Below are 16,717 nucleotides of genomic sequence, written 5' to 3' on the forward strand. Positions count from 1 at the left end.
CAGGAAGGAAGAGTTTATTCGGTGGGATTTTAATTATTTTTTTAATTTTTGATTTGTAAGTTTCACCAAACAACAGGAATGAAAACAAATAACTTGTGAAATAAGATGTTCATATAGCCAAGTGCCCAGTCCTTTGAAGAGTGGAGCATCATCAACTCCCAGGGCACATGACACAGTGGCAGGGTCAGGTCCTATCTGTAATAACAGGCTGCAGCAGAAGACCATGGGCACAGAAAATCCACAGATTCAGTCTTCACTGAGATTATGCTGAATTCTCCAAAAAATAAAACACTGACATTTTAAAAATTACATTATTATGTTCTTCAAGTCTGGTGCTATAAGCCTTGCTCATACCATAATCGGCAGCTATTCTCAGTGAAGTCAAAGGATTTACTCACACTGTATTGTATTATTTGCTCTTAATAGCACCCACAATGTGCCAGGACCTGTACAAACAAAGGAATGTACAGTCTTTTCCCTAAAAAACTTAGAATCTCAAACAGACAAAGGGCAGGTAAAATGATAAAATAATTAGGATGAAGATTAGCCACATCTGCTTAAAGCACTTTAAAAGAAACAATATTAGATGTATTTATCTATCTGCTGTCGTACCTCAGTCTTTTACATCAGTAAGACTTTGCAGACTCAAGGGCTAAACTGTCTGGATGTGAAAACAGGAGTGCATTGAGTTAGGTAGGACCCTGTCTTGCTAATCTTTGCTCATGTGAATAAGGTTTTGCTGGATCAGGCCCATTGTGAAATCAGTCTTATTTTCCCTCCAATCAAACACAAGCTAAAAGCAGTAAACATCACCTTTCCTACCCATCTCAGTTTGGTATCCATTTTAAAGCTTACCTTTGATCTATTAAAATGATCAATACACAAACAGATTTCTAAAAGCATCAAACCTCACTAAATAGCAATTATAAACATTTTGTGTTAGTCTAAAACGCTTGGTTTTCCATTTTAAAATTTTTTTAGATGCACATGTCAAATTTAACAGCAGGAACTACACTATAATTTTGTTGTTTATTAATGACTTCTAGTTTTTTAAGAATCCATGTTAAATGTTTAAGCAGAGATACTGCCAGCATAACTACTGCAACTTACTACAAATGTCTTCTGCTCCATCATTCTCTATATATTTATAATCCTTTGAAGTGCCTATCTCAGATGGCTCTTGGAGTTTTCACAAATCACACTGCACATAAGTAATATAGGAATCCAAAAATAACACAACACGCTGGCCTAACCTAGCCCTGACTTAAAAACACGTCGCCCAATATGAAGAGAGTACCCACATCTGACCACTTCATATCTTTTAACCCAGTGGTTCTCAACCAGGGGTACATGTACCTTTGGGGGTACACAGAGGTCTTCTAGGGGGTACATCAACTCACCTAGATATTTGCCTAGTTTTACAACAGGCAACATGAAAAGTACCAGCAAAGTCAGTACAAACTAAAATTTCATACAGCCGATGACTTGTTTATACAAGTGGTTTTTAAGTGAGATGAAACTCAGGGTTCACAAGACAAATCAGCACCCTGAAAGGGGTACAGAGATCTGGAAAGGTTGAGAACCATTGTTTTAACCTATCCTTTCAACAAGAGCCCGAGGGGAAAAAATTAACCCCTTACTGTTTGCCCTGAAGGGCAACAAATCACACTAAAGGAAGCAGTGAGTGCAGTACTGAAGAGTTCTAATGGAAATACCCTCTTCCTTTTAAAGCAGGCGGTCGCTACCTTTAGCACCTCAGCTAATTGGAAGTGCAGACGCCTCTCACCCGAAGAAAGGTAGTCCCTGGAGCACCAAGTCCCAACCATTTAAGGCTTTATACTACAAAACCAACATCTTCAATTCCACCTGGAAACTAACTGGAAGCCAGAGCAGGTGTCACCCATACAAACATAGCCATTACAGAGGGATAAAGAGCCACATTAAGTCCCAGTTATTGTTATCTGCACCTTTCTCACCTTTAGATTAGACTCCTGCATTGTGCTTTTGATGGAGCTGTACACTAAATAACATTGAGATCAGAGGTTGTCATTATTTTTTTGTCAAGGTCCAAATTTCTTGGTCAAGATCCTGACTTCAGAGAAAATAATTAAAAAAAAAAAAACCCCAAACAACAATAATGATGATAAAAAGTCAATAAAAAGATTTCAGCATTTGTTCCAAAAGCATCTGGCAGTCCGGATTTGGCCCGCGTCTGCCTACTGACTAACCAATTTAGATGCTTCAGTAACAAGATAACACAGAGTGCAGCTGCCTGCTTTTGAAGCAGTGCTTCACATACACGGCATATTGCATCACAGGCACAGCGCATTGCACAGGAGCTCTGTAGCCTGTATTACAACAATCCTGGAAGGGCTGTCCATAGGCAACGAACCTAAGACCTGTGGATCAAGTAGTATGTGACTCTGCTGCGTGAGCTAAAGGACCACGGCCTAGCTTCACAAAGGTACCTAGATACTTTTAGGCACCTAAAAAAAAAAGGCACAGGAACACACTGCAATTCACAAAGCCTGAGTTGGGTGCCTAGGCTCCCTATACAATGAACAGGGAGAGATAGGTGGCTCCCCACCTAGCATGCTGGCACCTAAGTTAGACCATGGAAGATGCCAGAGAGAAAACAAGCATGAGAACAACTCTGTAGCCTGGTGGTTGTAGAACTTAATAGAGAGGAGGGAGACCCAGGATTCACTACCCTACTCCAATGACTTTTTTAAAATTATGTATCCAAATCAGAATATCCCATAGCTCAGTAGCTAGAGCACTCACTTGAGCAGTAACAGATCCCTATTCAAATCCCTTCTCCTTCTCCAGCAGAGAGATGACTTGAACCAAGGGTCTCCCACATCCCAGGTGAACAACACCCTTACCACCAGGCTAGAAGTCACCTTCCCACTTTGTGTAAAATCACTTACAGGGACCCAATCTGTTAGGTGAGCTCTGAGACTACGCATCAGGCCCTGCAGGCAAGTTAGGCAGATGAACATCTATCTTCACCTGGTTTGTGAACTGCTCTGGGGCTCAGACATCTGGACACCTGGTGCAGAGCAGCAATGTGCATGCACAGAGGCAGAAACATAGGCATGTAGAAAACGTTTACTGAAAAAACTTAGGAACTTTGAAGGAAATTAGGCACCTATAGAGTGAAGCAGCAGCTGAGCAGGGATTTTGTAAATACAAGTGAGACCAGATTCTGGGATTTAGGTGCCTAAAATGGCAATTAGACAGCTACGTCCTTCTATGAATCTACCCCATCTGACTAGCAATTTGTCCATTCAACTATAGAGGAAGAGTCCTTCCCTGACTAGTGATAAGTAGCTATGCTCTGCAATCACTACTATCATCTTCTATTTAAAACTCAAGAGAAAAAAGAATACTGCAGTTAGAAATGCACAGAACAAGAAATTACACACGACTGTCATTAAGGATTCAGAGGCTGAAAAAGAACAGTTGGTGCAATGCAGTTAGAGTGGCTTTTCAGAGTTAACTGATTATTCTCTTGCCATTAATGAATTATTTTTCACAGAAAGGTAGGACTTGCCTAGTGCACTTCTGCAAATAACCCAGATTTGCCATGAAGGAGAATGCACTGTCTACCATAGCACGTAAAAGCCAGTCCTCCCAGCCCTCATGTTAGCCACAGAGTTCTTCTTATCTCTTTGTTATCATGTCACAATAGAAGCAGAAAAAAATTGAAAGCCTAAGTAAATTCTGATGTTTGAATCAAGATTGCTCTTCCCATTAGCCTGGAATAAGTGAATTTGGAGACAGATTTTCAAAAGTGCCTAACTGAATTAGGCACCCAACTGCCATTGAAATACAGTAGGGAATTGAGCGCCTCTCCCTTAGTGGTTCAAACTTAGATTTTCAAAAGACCCTAAAAGTAGGCTAAAAACATAAGAACCCAACAAGTAATTAAAGAACTGATGGGCATCCCCACAGTCACATGTCCCAGTAGAGGCTGGTTTCCCACCCGAACTTGAATGAAAAGCTATGGGCGTGACCAATTCTGGAACTTGTCCATAGAACTCAACATGCACCATGGGGAAATCAAAACCTGCCTGTTCAACTGAAACAGTATTAGCTCACCATTCCCAACTGTAGTTGCAGTTCTAGCCCATTCCTCATGAAGACACTTCAGCAACTAATTTAAAGAAACTGATGCTCATTGTGGATGTGTCAATGAGACCAGGTTCACAAAGTTGATGGCAGTTTATGCCATGAATACTGTAATGAGCAATGAGAAAGAAAGCGGCAGGGTGGGAAATGCCTGCGAAATTTGGGTTAGCTCTTGAAGACATTCAGCCTCCCAGGTGATAGGTGACAGAAGAATTTTTCAAAAACTGTACTATACTAATAACTACAGTCTGTGTTGAAAGAATTGTTCCTGAAGTAGTATGCCTGACTCTGAAGTTCACATTCATAGAACACAAAACCAGAGAACAATATGTGACAGAGAGTGCTGACAGTTTGTGGCACCGTTGCCAAGGCTCCCCAAGAGATCCAGTCAGATACAAGGCAACATTAAAGCATGCCTCCACCTTCCCTGTTCACATCCATGAGCTATTATTTAAACACACACACTTAATCATCTTATAATGCAGTCCTATAAGATCATTCAACTAGAAATACAAAATTACCCTCCAATTTAGCAGACCCGATGCACGAAACCCATTGCCTATATGAAAACGAAGGCATGGGGTGGATGGGTAAGGTGGCGAGGTATGTGCACTCACACACATATAGAAGAGGGAGGGAAACCCAAAATTACTAATCAATACTACACTGCTGATGGTGTGATTTCTTCAGACAGCTGACATATAGCATCTTTTGGTGTTCTGAAAAAGGTGACCAATTTGAAAATCTAAGATGCAGAAATTGCTAAGGAAAAGCAAGAAATGCTAATAACCACCTAGAAGGAAGGTGCCTATGATCTTGGGTCAAAGTTATCTCCACCTTTTTGTGAGCTAGACCCTTTTGGGACAATTTCAGAATGCCACAAGGACTGAAAGAAAGAAAAAAGTTTTATTTTTAAAGCCAGTCTACAAAAGTTATAGCTGGTTTTCTGAGAGATGTTACAAAGCATTTTACTGCATTTTTATTCTGGAGATGTAGCATCTGAGGTGCGACTCCAACGCAGTCTGATCCGAAAACAAAACAATTCATAGCTATCACTACACATTGTTAACTCAGCCTTTCCGCTCAAAATAAAAAAGCAAACATCCCTGTACATCATTTATCCATCACAGTTTCGTAACAAGAATATTTGCCAGCTCCCATTTTGCTTCTCTCTGTCTCGTTCACTGCTCTACAAAACCACCATTTCAGCTCTCTAAGCATGCAGACTTGTGGGCACAAAGAGCTAGTACAGCCACAGCATTTTGATTTTCTTAGTTTAATTTTTTTTTAAAACACGCTCCAAAAGAATATAGGACACTAGAAACCACATTTTAATTCTCTCATTGGAGCCACATAGGTGGCTCCATTGTCTGTACAACGCTTTCCACAATGAACAGCTACGGCAAGCTAATGTCTAGTAGTGTTTATTCTTCATTTGTCAAAGATTTTTACTAAAATGACATTTTTTAAAGTTGTCTTAATTTTTTCTCATAGGTAGCACTTATGTGACAAACGTTTAGCGCCTGTAAGAGTCACATGATTTATGTAGAAGTAATTGGGGTTAAACTATAGACCACATTGAATGCCTCATCTCCGGGACTTAGAAACATCTGAAATAAATAAACCCATGTGTCGCTTAACAGGGTCTGAGCTTAATTACAATCATCTTTATTTTTATGGAAGCAAACTGCTACTTTAGCCTTGGGTTTTTAAGTCCAAAGCCAGCTTTTCTTCTCGTTTGGTACCCAGGTGAAAATATTACCCTTTCAGTAAGACTTCGACCAGCAAGGCAGTAACAACCTCCCTATCTCTGGCTCTTTTCTATGCTAAAATAAGAAGCCGGTAGTTATTCCAAAAGAGTTGCTTGCTTCCACCTCCATTCTCTGTTGACTTATGCAGATGACAGCATGGGGAACTCATGAGGTACCATTTTGCTGACCACCTTTTTGTTACATTACTATTTATAATGTGCATTACAGTTACTCCTAGAAGACCCAAACAAGATCAAGGTCTATTGTGCTAGGCATTTTATAAACACAGAGTAAAAGACAGTCCCTGCCCTGAAGATCCGATAATCTTTCTGTGCCACAATTCCCCCACCCTTTGTCTATTTTATCTATTTTTGAATAAGGAACTTGCCCATGCCACACAGGGACTTTGCAGTAGAGCCAGAAACTGAACCCAGATCTCCTGCATCCCAGACAAGTGCCTCAGTCACAGGGCCAACCTTCTTCATGACATATGGATGCACCTTTTCTACTGTAATCCACATTACTATGGGCTCTAATCAAGCATGAGTTTAAAATGGCTGTTCACTGAAGATGCCAGCCTCCTGAAGCTGCAACCTGTCCACCTTCTTATCACAGATTCTATGCCTTCATCTAACCAGCTGCAATGACTCTATCCTAGACACTCTGCTTCTAATGCAGTTCATGCATTTTATACCGCTCATCGTTTGGGTTCTCATTAGAAGGCAATCAGCACCCCAGGAAAAATTATAATTCTGTAGGTTCTTCATGCAGCGAGACTCAGACAGATATTTCTGCTGGAACTGTTTCAGAATTGTATGACATACACATGGAAGCTAAATGTCACTCTAGAGGAATTTACTAGCATTTACCTTACGTTCAAAGTTGGCTTCAGACATATTGTAAGATAAAATGGGTTTAGAGTCATAGAGTTGAAGGCCAGAAGGGACCATTAGATCATCAAGTCTGACTGCTTGTATATCACAAACCACCAACCCCACCAAGCACCCACACACTAAATCCAACATCCAAAATTAGACCAAAGTATTACACCCCACAGGAGACTAGACTATTAGATGCCACAGGCAGAGAACAGGAAGGATCGAGGTGTACCAGTGCCTGACGCCCCCTCAATGGCAGGGAAATGACTAAGTGAGATATACCCAGATAATCCTGGCAAGCAACCTGCATTCAGTGCAGCAGAGGAAGACAAAAAAAACTCAAGGTCACTGCTAATGTGACCTGGGGAGAAGTTCCTTCCTGACCCCACATATGGTGATCAGTTAGACTCTGAGCATGGGGGCAAAAACCAGACAGCCAAGCACCTGTGAGAAAGAGTGCTCAATGCCACCTCAGGGCCCTAACCCACCCCCACCCTCCGTCCTGTGTCCCATCTCCAGTTGTGGCCATTCCTCATGCTTCAGAGGAAGGAGATTTAAAAATAAATTAAAATAAAATAGCAGATTACATTGGAGGAGGCAGGGTTTGGCTCTGTCAGTGAGGCCCCCTCAAATGGAGCTTTGCTCTTACCATAAAAAAATATCATGAAATTGATCAGAGACTCTAAGAACAAAATATAATGAGTGCTAGAAGTAACTAATGAACTGCATTGATAGACGTCTGTGTGAAAATTTGCATAGAATTTGCATCTTACTGGACCCGATCCCTAGGTATATATCCAGCCCATAGTATCTAGCTGCACTCAGTGCCACTGATCTCTCTCTTTCCAGGAGCAGAAGAACTCCCCAAATTCACATCAAATGAAAAGAAAAAGGAAGCACTCTGATTTTACTTCCTATATAGAATTGTAATGCTGGGAATACTCAGTCCGTTCTATGCTATTTTAGTAATTAAACATATTTTTGCGTGTTGCCAAAGGGAAAAATATGTTATTTTCAAATTTATTTTAAAATCATTTCCTTAAAGAATAAGCTACATTAAAGAGGTGACAATGAAAAAGAGAAAATGTGACTTAAATGAATAAGTGTTAATATAGAAGAATCGAGGAATTATTCAGCAACCAAATGATCTTTCCTCTCAAACCAATATATTAGCATTAGAATTAAAGATTACAATTTACCTCACTGCATTCTTCTGGTGTTTCAAGTAAGATTTTCTTTTAAAAAATTATTCAGACTGACAATAACACCAGAGAAAACTAATGTAAACAGCAAAAAAAAAACAAAACCAAGCAAAACCATTCTTTTAAGAAAAGATATTATCTATTTATCTCTACCACTGCACACTCAGACTCTGCATAATATCATTTGATTCATGTAAAACTTCTTTAGTAAGATATTTACATATTCTTAAAAATCCAAGATGATGTGCATCCAAAACTCACTATTCTGGCACTAGTGGCACATAACCCATAATTACCTAGTCCAGAAGAAACAATTAACTCTATCTACTGTAGATAACAAAGAGCCCAGGTGATAATTTATCTTCCTGGCAACTTTCACTATGAATCTGAATGATGAAAAAGCAATTGATGCAACTTTTGAACCATAAATCTTCCAAGTGTTTCACTACTATGAAAAATAGCTACATAATCATATTACTGCCAACTTTTAAATATACAATATTTTTTTTAATTTCTCTCCAGCCCTTAAATCCTTTAGTTCACCGATCCAAGCACTTGAACCACTGTTAACTGGGAAATGTTTGTTTATTGTAAAAATTGGACCATCTTATATATATTATGTTTCTCTCTCACACATGCAAAGATCCCCACTCCAGATCCCCAATAATTATTTTTTAAAGTTTTGTGAAGAGGCACTCTGTATACATGTATATGCTCTTCATCTTCTTCCTTCAATGTTTACACACCATCTCTCTCTTACTGTGTCCAAAATCCACTCCTGGGACCTCTACAATTGAAACACAAAGCAGCAGCTGTTTGGCAACATTTCTAACCCTAAACAGCAACTGTGATGGGATTTCATTTCACTAACCATTTCAGATCTCATTCAGTGCTATGTGACACAATAGTCATGGTTTACAATAAATGTATATGAAATCAACTCTTTCAGCCAGAAAAGCCACATCACATGCAGGATTTAATTGTGTTATCCAATATTATTGAAAAGAGCTGTGGCTAGAAATGTAGCTAAGGTATCAACAGAAATAATACCACCATTCGCTGTGTGTTTGCTTTATAGCTGGGAACTTCATTATCTTCCCTTTTCATGTTTTGACCATTTCCCAGAACATGAGACTATTTATTATAAGGCTCCCGAAGTGAATACTGCAGAGCCGATTCTGACCGCTGTAGTGTGTACGCAGTAAGGGTGAGAGGGGAGGTATTTTGCAAAATCCTTGAAAATACAAGTGCCCAGCACTGGAGCCACGGGGAGCAGACATCGCTTTTTTAAGCAGCCTCTTACACCCCCAATTCATCCTCCTAGCCACTGCGCTAAGAGGATATGGATGCCCCCAAACAATCCCGGCTCCGATCACCTACCAAAAGGCCGTTTTAGCATTGTTCAGCCGGAGGCACAGCAGCACAGCAAACAGCCTCCTTCCTCCGGCACCACCAAGCCTTTTTTCCCTTCGCCCCGCTCGGCTGTGCCAATCACCCCTGACCTCCTCCCTCCCCCCCAAAAAAAAATCACGTTGCCTTCCCATCTCCCCCCCCCCCTTTTTTTTTTTTGCACAGCCAAGCCCCGTCCTCCCTCCCCTTTTTTCCTTGTTCTGTGGCAAAAGCCTACAAAGCAGCCTCTCGTCTCGGTGCCGGCCCAAGCCCGTGGAGGGGGGCAGCCCGTCCAGCCCCACCGCTGGCTTTCCGAGCCGCCAGCCTCCTCCTCTCCTCTCCTCTCCTCTCCTTCCCCCCTCCCCGCCCCAGCCAGCCTCCAGCGACCTGTCAGCCGGCCGGCTGCACCCTGCCTCCTCCGAGTCAGCCCCACTGATGTCGCTTGCCCGATAATGACCGTGAGGACTCGCTCCAGGGTACGCACTGGGGCTTGTAGGGGGCCGGGAGCCACCCTTCAGCACGCGCATCCTCCTCCTGCGCGCGGGCAGGCTCCTTCCCTGCGCAGCCGGAGCCCTCTGCGCGGGACTGCTCCCCTGCCCAGCTGCTGCTGCTGCTGCGCGGCGCGCGCGGACTCACCTCTGGCTCTGCCGGCGGCGGCGGCGGGCAGGAGCCCCGAGCCTAGCTGGGCTCCATGGAGCGCGGTGTCACTCACGCCGCGGGCGGCCGCCGCTGGGCTGGAGCAGGAGCTGGCTGGGGGGGGCTGAAGGAGGGGACCCTGCGTCGCTGCCTGTGTCAGCTGCTGCTGCCGCTGCCGCCGCCGCCCGACTGGCGTGGACGAGCCACGGTACGTGCCGCGGCGCTGTCCGCCCGCCCTCCCTGTCCTTGCCGCTGCCGCTGGGGAACAGCAGCCGCGTCTCTCGCCCCCCTCCCCACGCGAGGCTGGGGGCAGTGTGGGCGGAGGAGGTGTCCCCGCCCCCCAGGTGCCCATGCCGGGGAGTGTCACGACGTCTCCCGCCCCTTCCAAAATTGCTCGCTTGCAGCAGCCCACGGCGCATGCCCGATGCCGGGTCGGGGCGGAGGAGGATGCGCCCGAGCGACAGGGAGGCTGCTGGCTGGGCCGCACCAGCCGGCCGCTCCGGGGCTTTCGCCCGCTGCTGCGGGGGCGCGCGGGGCGGGTTCTGCTGCGCCTGGCTTGCAGCTGGGGGAGCGGGGAGAAGAGAGTCCCCGGTGCCTGCCGGGTGCGGCAAGGGGAGGGGAGCAGGTGGAAAGGCGGGGAGCAGGAGGATTGAACGGGGCATGAAGGGAAAAGGGGGGGGGGATGCGGGTGTGGGGGACCCAGGCTACAACTGGGATGCTGGGGAAAGCCAGGCGTGGAGGGGGCGGGAGGCAAAGAGGTGGTGGGAGTGAAAGAAGCCAGCCAGCGTCCCAGGCTGGGGGAGATGGACGGACCCGGTGAGCAGCGTTCGCTCTTGGCTCTGTTCCTCACCTCGCGTCGCAGCTCCATGGCTGCGTCTCTCTAGAGCTCGCTGTACAGATGCAGGGCCCGCTTCTGCAACTGGATCTGCATAGGACATGGCTGGGCCCCGGCTTCTTCGCGGTGCATCCCAGTGGCTACAGCTGGGGTCTGACCACACCGATCGTGTTGTAAGAGGAGGCCCGTGGTCTGCAACCACATAAACAGACTGTACCTTGGATAGGGTCACGGGGTTTTTAACCTTAATGTTTACAATGAAATCCTGACAGCCTCGTAAACAGCTAGAGAAGGCGGAGGGAGTGGGACGTCTGCCCTTGTAACAGGAGCGTTTTGGCCCTATGCCCTTCCACTTTGTGCTCCTTCTGTTTTTCCTCTGTCCCATATTTGATCGTGCGCCCTGGCTTCTATATTGCACCTCTCCTCTCCTACTTTTTTTTTTTTTTTTTTAAAACCACCTTGGTCCCCTGTTCTGGTTTTTACTTTGCACCCCTATTTGCCTCTGCAGCTCCTGTACTCTCATTCCCATGCCCAGAATTCTCCCCACCCCCTCCTGGGTGTTACCATGTAACCCAATTTTTAAAGGGTTTTCAGATACTTCAGATTTCTGTTAGTGTCACTAGTAGCTTATTGGAAGGTTCAGAGTATTACATTCATGTCTCTTACTACATAATATGCCTTCAAATGTACATTAAAAATGACTATTTCTATCTGGTTTGCTGTTGATAGTAACGAACTACTTGAGATTTGGTCTTGTAGTTTATTATGTCATTTAAAAACCTTTGATTGGACCTGAATCAAACAGATTATGAAGTAAGGACACAGTCCCTCTTTATCATAGCATCACTGGAATTAATGAGGGAAAAAATGACTTTTTAGGTCATCTGGTCCATCTCCCAAACAGTGCACGAGCATCCCCTACAACATACCTTCTAGTCATCTGTGCAGTTTTGTTATAAATGTTCCTTCACTGCCCCTTTGGAATCTAGGTCAAACCTACCTGACCGTAAACCTAGTAGAAGCTTATCAACTTATTACCTAGTATTGGGATTCTTGAATTTTTCCAAACTGCAACTGCCTAGATGTAGATGAGACTCCTTTCCCGGTTAGCATTCTAGGACGGGCAGTGTGGTCACCATCCTCAGGTTGAGAACCCACGAACAAGTAAACCTGTAGATTTATCAAACCTAGATCAGCAAATCCGTTCCTTGATCACTTCTCATGACAGAGAAGTGTATTTTGCAGAGATCAAGATCATTATAAATAAAGCGTAAGTGATTGATATGGAGAGAAATATTGATATGGAGAGAAATATTAGATACCATACAACCTTCCAGTATTGCATAGCCTAATTTCCTTGACCGTCTGAATAGATATAATTCCTTTCTCCTCTGCATTTGTGATCTTTCCTTTGCTTTACCCATCTTCTCTTAACTTTTTTCAAATGCACCGACTACCAAAGTCAAGGCACTGTGTAGACTGCAGCAAGCTGACCTAAATTCTGTGACAAGGTGTGTGGCTACAACAGCACAGTGGATGGAGCAGACCTGAGTTGCATAGTAGCTTCATTTAAATTTTAAAAATGGTGGGTTTTGGCTAATTAAATGTGAATATAAATAATACACTCAGTGAAGGAGCCTCTGTGATTTAATGTGATATTATATTTAACTGTGTGTTGTCCACAACTTTTAATTTTTAGTATTATGCAGAATTATGTATTAGAAAAGCATAACTGCATTATGGAAGCAGGAGGGTCTTGTAGATGAATACAGGATGGTACTTTTGGCATCAGAGAAGGCAGTTTAGGGCTACGGGATGGGAACATTACCTGGATGCTCTCAGTAAAATGATCAGCAATGGAACAGATACTTATTTAAACTGTAATATTTAGGATTCAGAAACACCTCCCCCTCCCCCCCCTCCATTGAGATGAGTGGGGGAAGCTATTGTTTCAGGATTGTCAGCACTCACAGGAAGACAACGTTGCAACAACTTACACTAGGTTCACAGTTCCAAGGTTTTCTTTATAGCCAGGAAGGCTACACTAGAACCATGATTTAAAAAATAGGGAATATGTAGATTATGGAGCACAATTCTGTGGCATGGAGTGGATTTTACATCAAATTCCATGGCTGTGGAAACAAGGAATATATTTTAAAAAGGGTTAACTATAGATAACTATAACTATAGATTATATAACAGTTTATATTATTATAAGCTATATTCTTATAATATTATATATAATTCTTATAGATGATATACAGCTTATATTTTTAGGTATATTACAGAGGCCAGATAAGGTGTCTTTCTTCCCCGTTCCCCAAATATTTTAAAACTATGAACTTGAATTTAAAGGAGACCCCTAGCATGAATTACAACCATTCAATGACAGTTGGAGAAAACACTATTACATTGTATTTCACAATGTAACATACCAACTGTGAGGACACAGCATACATGTTATGGAAGATTGTTAAATTCTGTTCAAATACTTGGAATGGAAAGCAATGACATTTGTGGCAGTGTAATAAACAGTAACAATACAACCTATTATTAAAAGAGAACTAATTTAATGGTTAAACAGGATGTTTATTATTGTCAATGGGATAGTGGCAATGTTAGATGTAGGTGTACTGCACATTATGAAAGTTTGCTGGGTCAGAGACCTTTATAAAAACCCTCATGACCCACTGAGTCGGTAAAGATGGTGTTGCACACATATTTCTATTACCCTTTAAAATGTTCTAGAAATAATCAAATTTAGCTATGGCCTGGGGACAGTGACCTTAATTTAAAATCAATTAAAAATCCCCGTGTCGATGACTGATTGCCCTCTTTGCATGTCTCACACTCATGCTTTCACAGACCTGCCATAGCCAATGTCACTAAACAGGTTGGTAAGCATTATGTTATTTTGCTGTAGGTCTCTTGAGGAAGGTGAGATAGCATAGCCTCAGGCACTTCACTGTGTTACTAAGAGAGCAATTATTATTATTTATTAATTTATACAGCTCCATAGGTGTGCATCAGCATGTCTACCTCATCCATCTATCCCTATGGTATTTCCTAAAAGTATTTATCTTAATAACGTTAGCACTGCTAGTGCTAGAATAGAATCCTGTTTCTGTTAGGAACAATTTGCTTGGGTTGCTATCCCTAGGGAAGCTAGAATAAGGGTGCACATTAAGGACCCTGAATCTGCAAACACTTACATACAAGAGTATTTTTACTCACGTAACTTGCAGGCATAAATCTTAGCATAATGGCATCCTGATACTGCTTGTACATCTTTTGGTGGTAAACATAAAAGACAGCATTTGTCTAGTTGGCCCCCAATCAGTATCAAGACTATCTGCCTGGGCACAGGGTGTGCACCAGTGGATTCCAACACAAGATCAGAATCTTGATCTGTACTTCTTTAAAGTGGTGAGGATTGTACTATAGAGATTTAACAGATTATTTTCAGTAGTAATCCTAACAATGTACTACTGTTATTTCCTATTACAAAGCACCATGAATAATCCAATTGCATCACACATCTTTGCTTTACTCTTGATTACATAGAACTACTTTGATCACATGACAATGCTATATGATATTGAAAGAAATGCTGTCATGTTTTGTTATTAATGCAGCAATCCAAGATGGATTACAATTTTTAAATTGGATTCATGAATTATAATCAACACTGATACTATGAGCTCTGTGGGATTTGTAATCCAGTGTGTGCATATCATTTCTTCTAAACTCTCCAGAACACAGTAAATGGGCTGAGAGCATAGAACATAGAAATTCTGAACAGATGCAAGATTTGTAGTGACAGAAGTAATTTTCCGGTTTTGAACCAATAAGGAATAGACAGCAAGAAGCCTGAGGCAGGACCTAATTAAGTATTAGGCATTTTTAAGAATTGTTTAAGGCATTGTATATTAAAAAGAAAGAGTTTATATAGCTGCATGTTTATTATTTGAGTTTTCATGAGTTCAAAATCCACTTGATTTGCATGGTTTATTTCATCAGCATAGTCCAACAATGGAATTATATAGCCTCTAGTGTTACCACTTGCTAAATATATCAAGAGGTTTTAGTGATGTAATAATAAATGACAAGTGCATGGTTTAGTGGTTTGTGATGTCACCATAATGTCATTTGCTGTTTGATGTACAATGTCATCTTAATGTAATTATAACCTAGCTCACATTACTGAGTTATTTTTAACTTTTAAAAAAAATTAGATCACATTAGTACATGGCGCTTTAAGTTGCTGTGTAATATTGGTTTACTGACTGAATTTTACATTTTTAAAAACTATTCTGTTAGTGAGACCTGTAATATAGAGTTGTGGTGTCAGCATTTTAGACTTTACTTTTGGGATGAAACAGAGGAAAAATATAAATTCTATCAAGAATAGGGACTTCAAATAACTCTTTCCCCTCCCAATTATTACTGTATTTTAATAAAACTCTTTTTTATAGAAATTATGTTATATCCCGAGTTACAGCCATTATCTAAGGTTATGAAAAAAATCACTGATAAACCTGGTGCATTAGTATGTTTGTATATCTAGATTACAAAAGGATAAATTTAGGGAGGGTTTATAACAAGTAATGTGTGGATAAAACTATATCACATCATCTTGTTGCTTTTTACAACTCATTGTGGTCATTTCCTTGTTCTGTTGTTCAGCAAACCGAATAAGTGGATTCCATGCCAGTTTAGCAGTGGATATTGGGAATATTTTAAAGAAGATAGCCATGTGAGCTCAAACTAATGTGTATTCACAGCTAAAAATCACAAAGTATCAGACTAAAAACAAGTGAGGCAGAACCTACCTTGAGGAACTGTCACTGAAATTCAGTCATGCTATTCCTGGATCCAGCGAGCAGCCTCCATACAGTTAACCAGGCTTGGTTGTCTGGTGGAGTTTCAGGTTTCTGAAGGAATGTGTGATATTTCTTTTGACCAACAGTAGCAGAAGAAATCGTTTAACATTATATTCTCTGTGGTATGGGCAAGGCTTGGGTGTGATGCCAAACTTGTATAACTGCTGAGATATGGAAAAGTACCATAGAACAAAAAGGTTCCAATTTGGAGGAAGTCCAAAAATGTGTTTTCTGGTGGACCAGGAAGAACTTTGCATCTCCGACTGTTTTGAGAATACTTCTCGCTATAGCAAAGCAATCATTATAAATTTATTCTATCTAGGTTTTTACATTGTGTTTATCACAATGAAACCTGAGTGGCCTTATGAGGGTTTTCATTTATTTATTTACAAGTTCCTTATGTATCTTAAGTTTCTCTCTCTCCTCCTCTTTTTTTAATTTTGGGAAAGTTAAATAAGCAAGTTTTCCATTTTGTTTGTGGTGAGATCTGTACTCATTATGGCATGTTCAGGAGCAAGTCTGATGGTATTGGGTTAGCTGCTGAGAAGAAGTCATTTTGCACTAACCACACCACAAGTTCCCCAAATATCTGGCATTCTTAAAAGGGGAGGGAAAGTATGTTTTACCCTAGAGAAAACTGATGTAGCACCAGAAACATCTCTAGGACTAAAAAAATCAAAGATGAACTGAATGTAGTTCCCCAGCAACACTCACACACCTTTCTCTTCCTTTGATAATAGGGCTGTCTTTTAGATAATCTTGGTAATGAAAAATCTTTTGAGAGGAGTCTCATTATTATGCCACAAGCACACCAAGTCAGTATATTGTACATCTCAGGAAAGACCCAGGGCCCAAATGTCTCTCTCTGCTCTTTCTGCCCCAGTAAGTAGTGAATAATGCATTAGTTTTGCTTTAAGCATTTTTTTTAAAATATGCTTTCGCCAGAATTATTAGCTTTCTTGTGGCGTGCACTGCAGAACTGAGGTCAGACAGAAGCAAAGCTCACAGT

General features: G+C 41.8%; 1 protein-coding gene across 3 annotated transcripts in view; it reads right to left on the minus strand.

Annotated features, from left to right (window-relative positions):
* The window catches only part of RAI2 (retinoic acid induced 2), a 60,399-nt gene extending 50,125 nt beyond the window's left edge, over nt 1–10,274 (minus strand). For all 3 annotated transcript variants that reach the window (XM_067566085.1, XM_067566086.1, XM_067566084.1), the window contains exon 1: nt 9,991–10,274. The gene's annotated coding sequence lies outside the window, so the exon portion shown is untranslated. The remainder of the gene's footprint in view (nt 1–9,990) is intronic.
* Between the last annotated feature and the right edge of the window lie 6,443 nt (nt 10,275–16,717).

This window comes from Emydura macquarii, unplaced genomic scaffold (genome assembly GCF_026122565.2).
Source record: "Emydura macquarii macquarii isolate MOO-44397 ecotype Brisbane River unplaced genomic scaffold, CSIRO-AGI_Emac_v2 contig_2734, whole genome shotgun sequence".
NCBI classification, from domain to species: domain Eukaryota; kingdom Metazoa; phylum Chordata; order Testudines; family Chelidae; genus Emydura; species Emydura macquarii.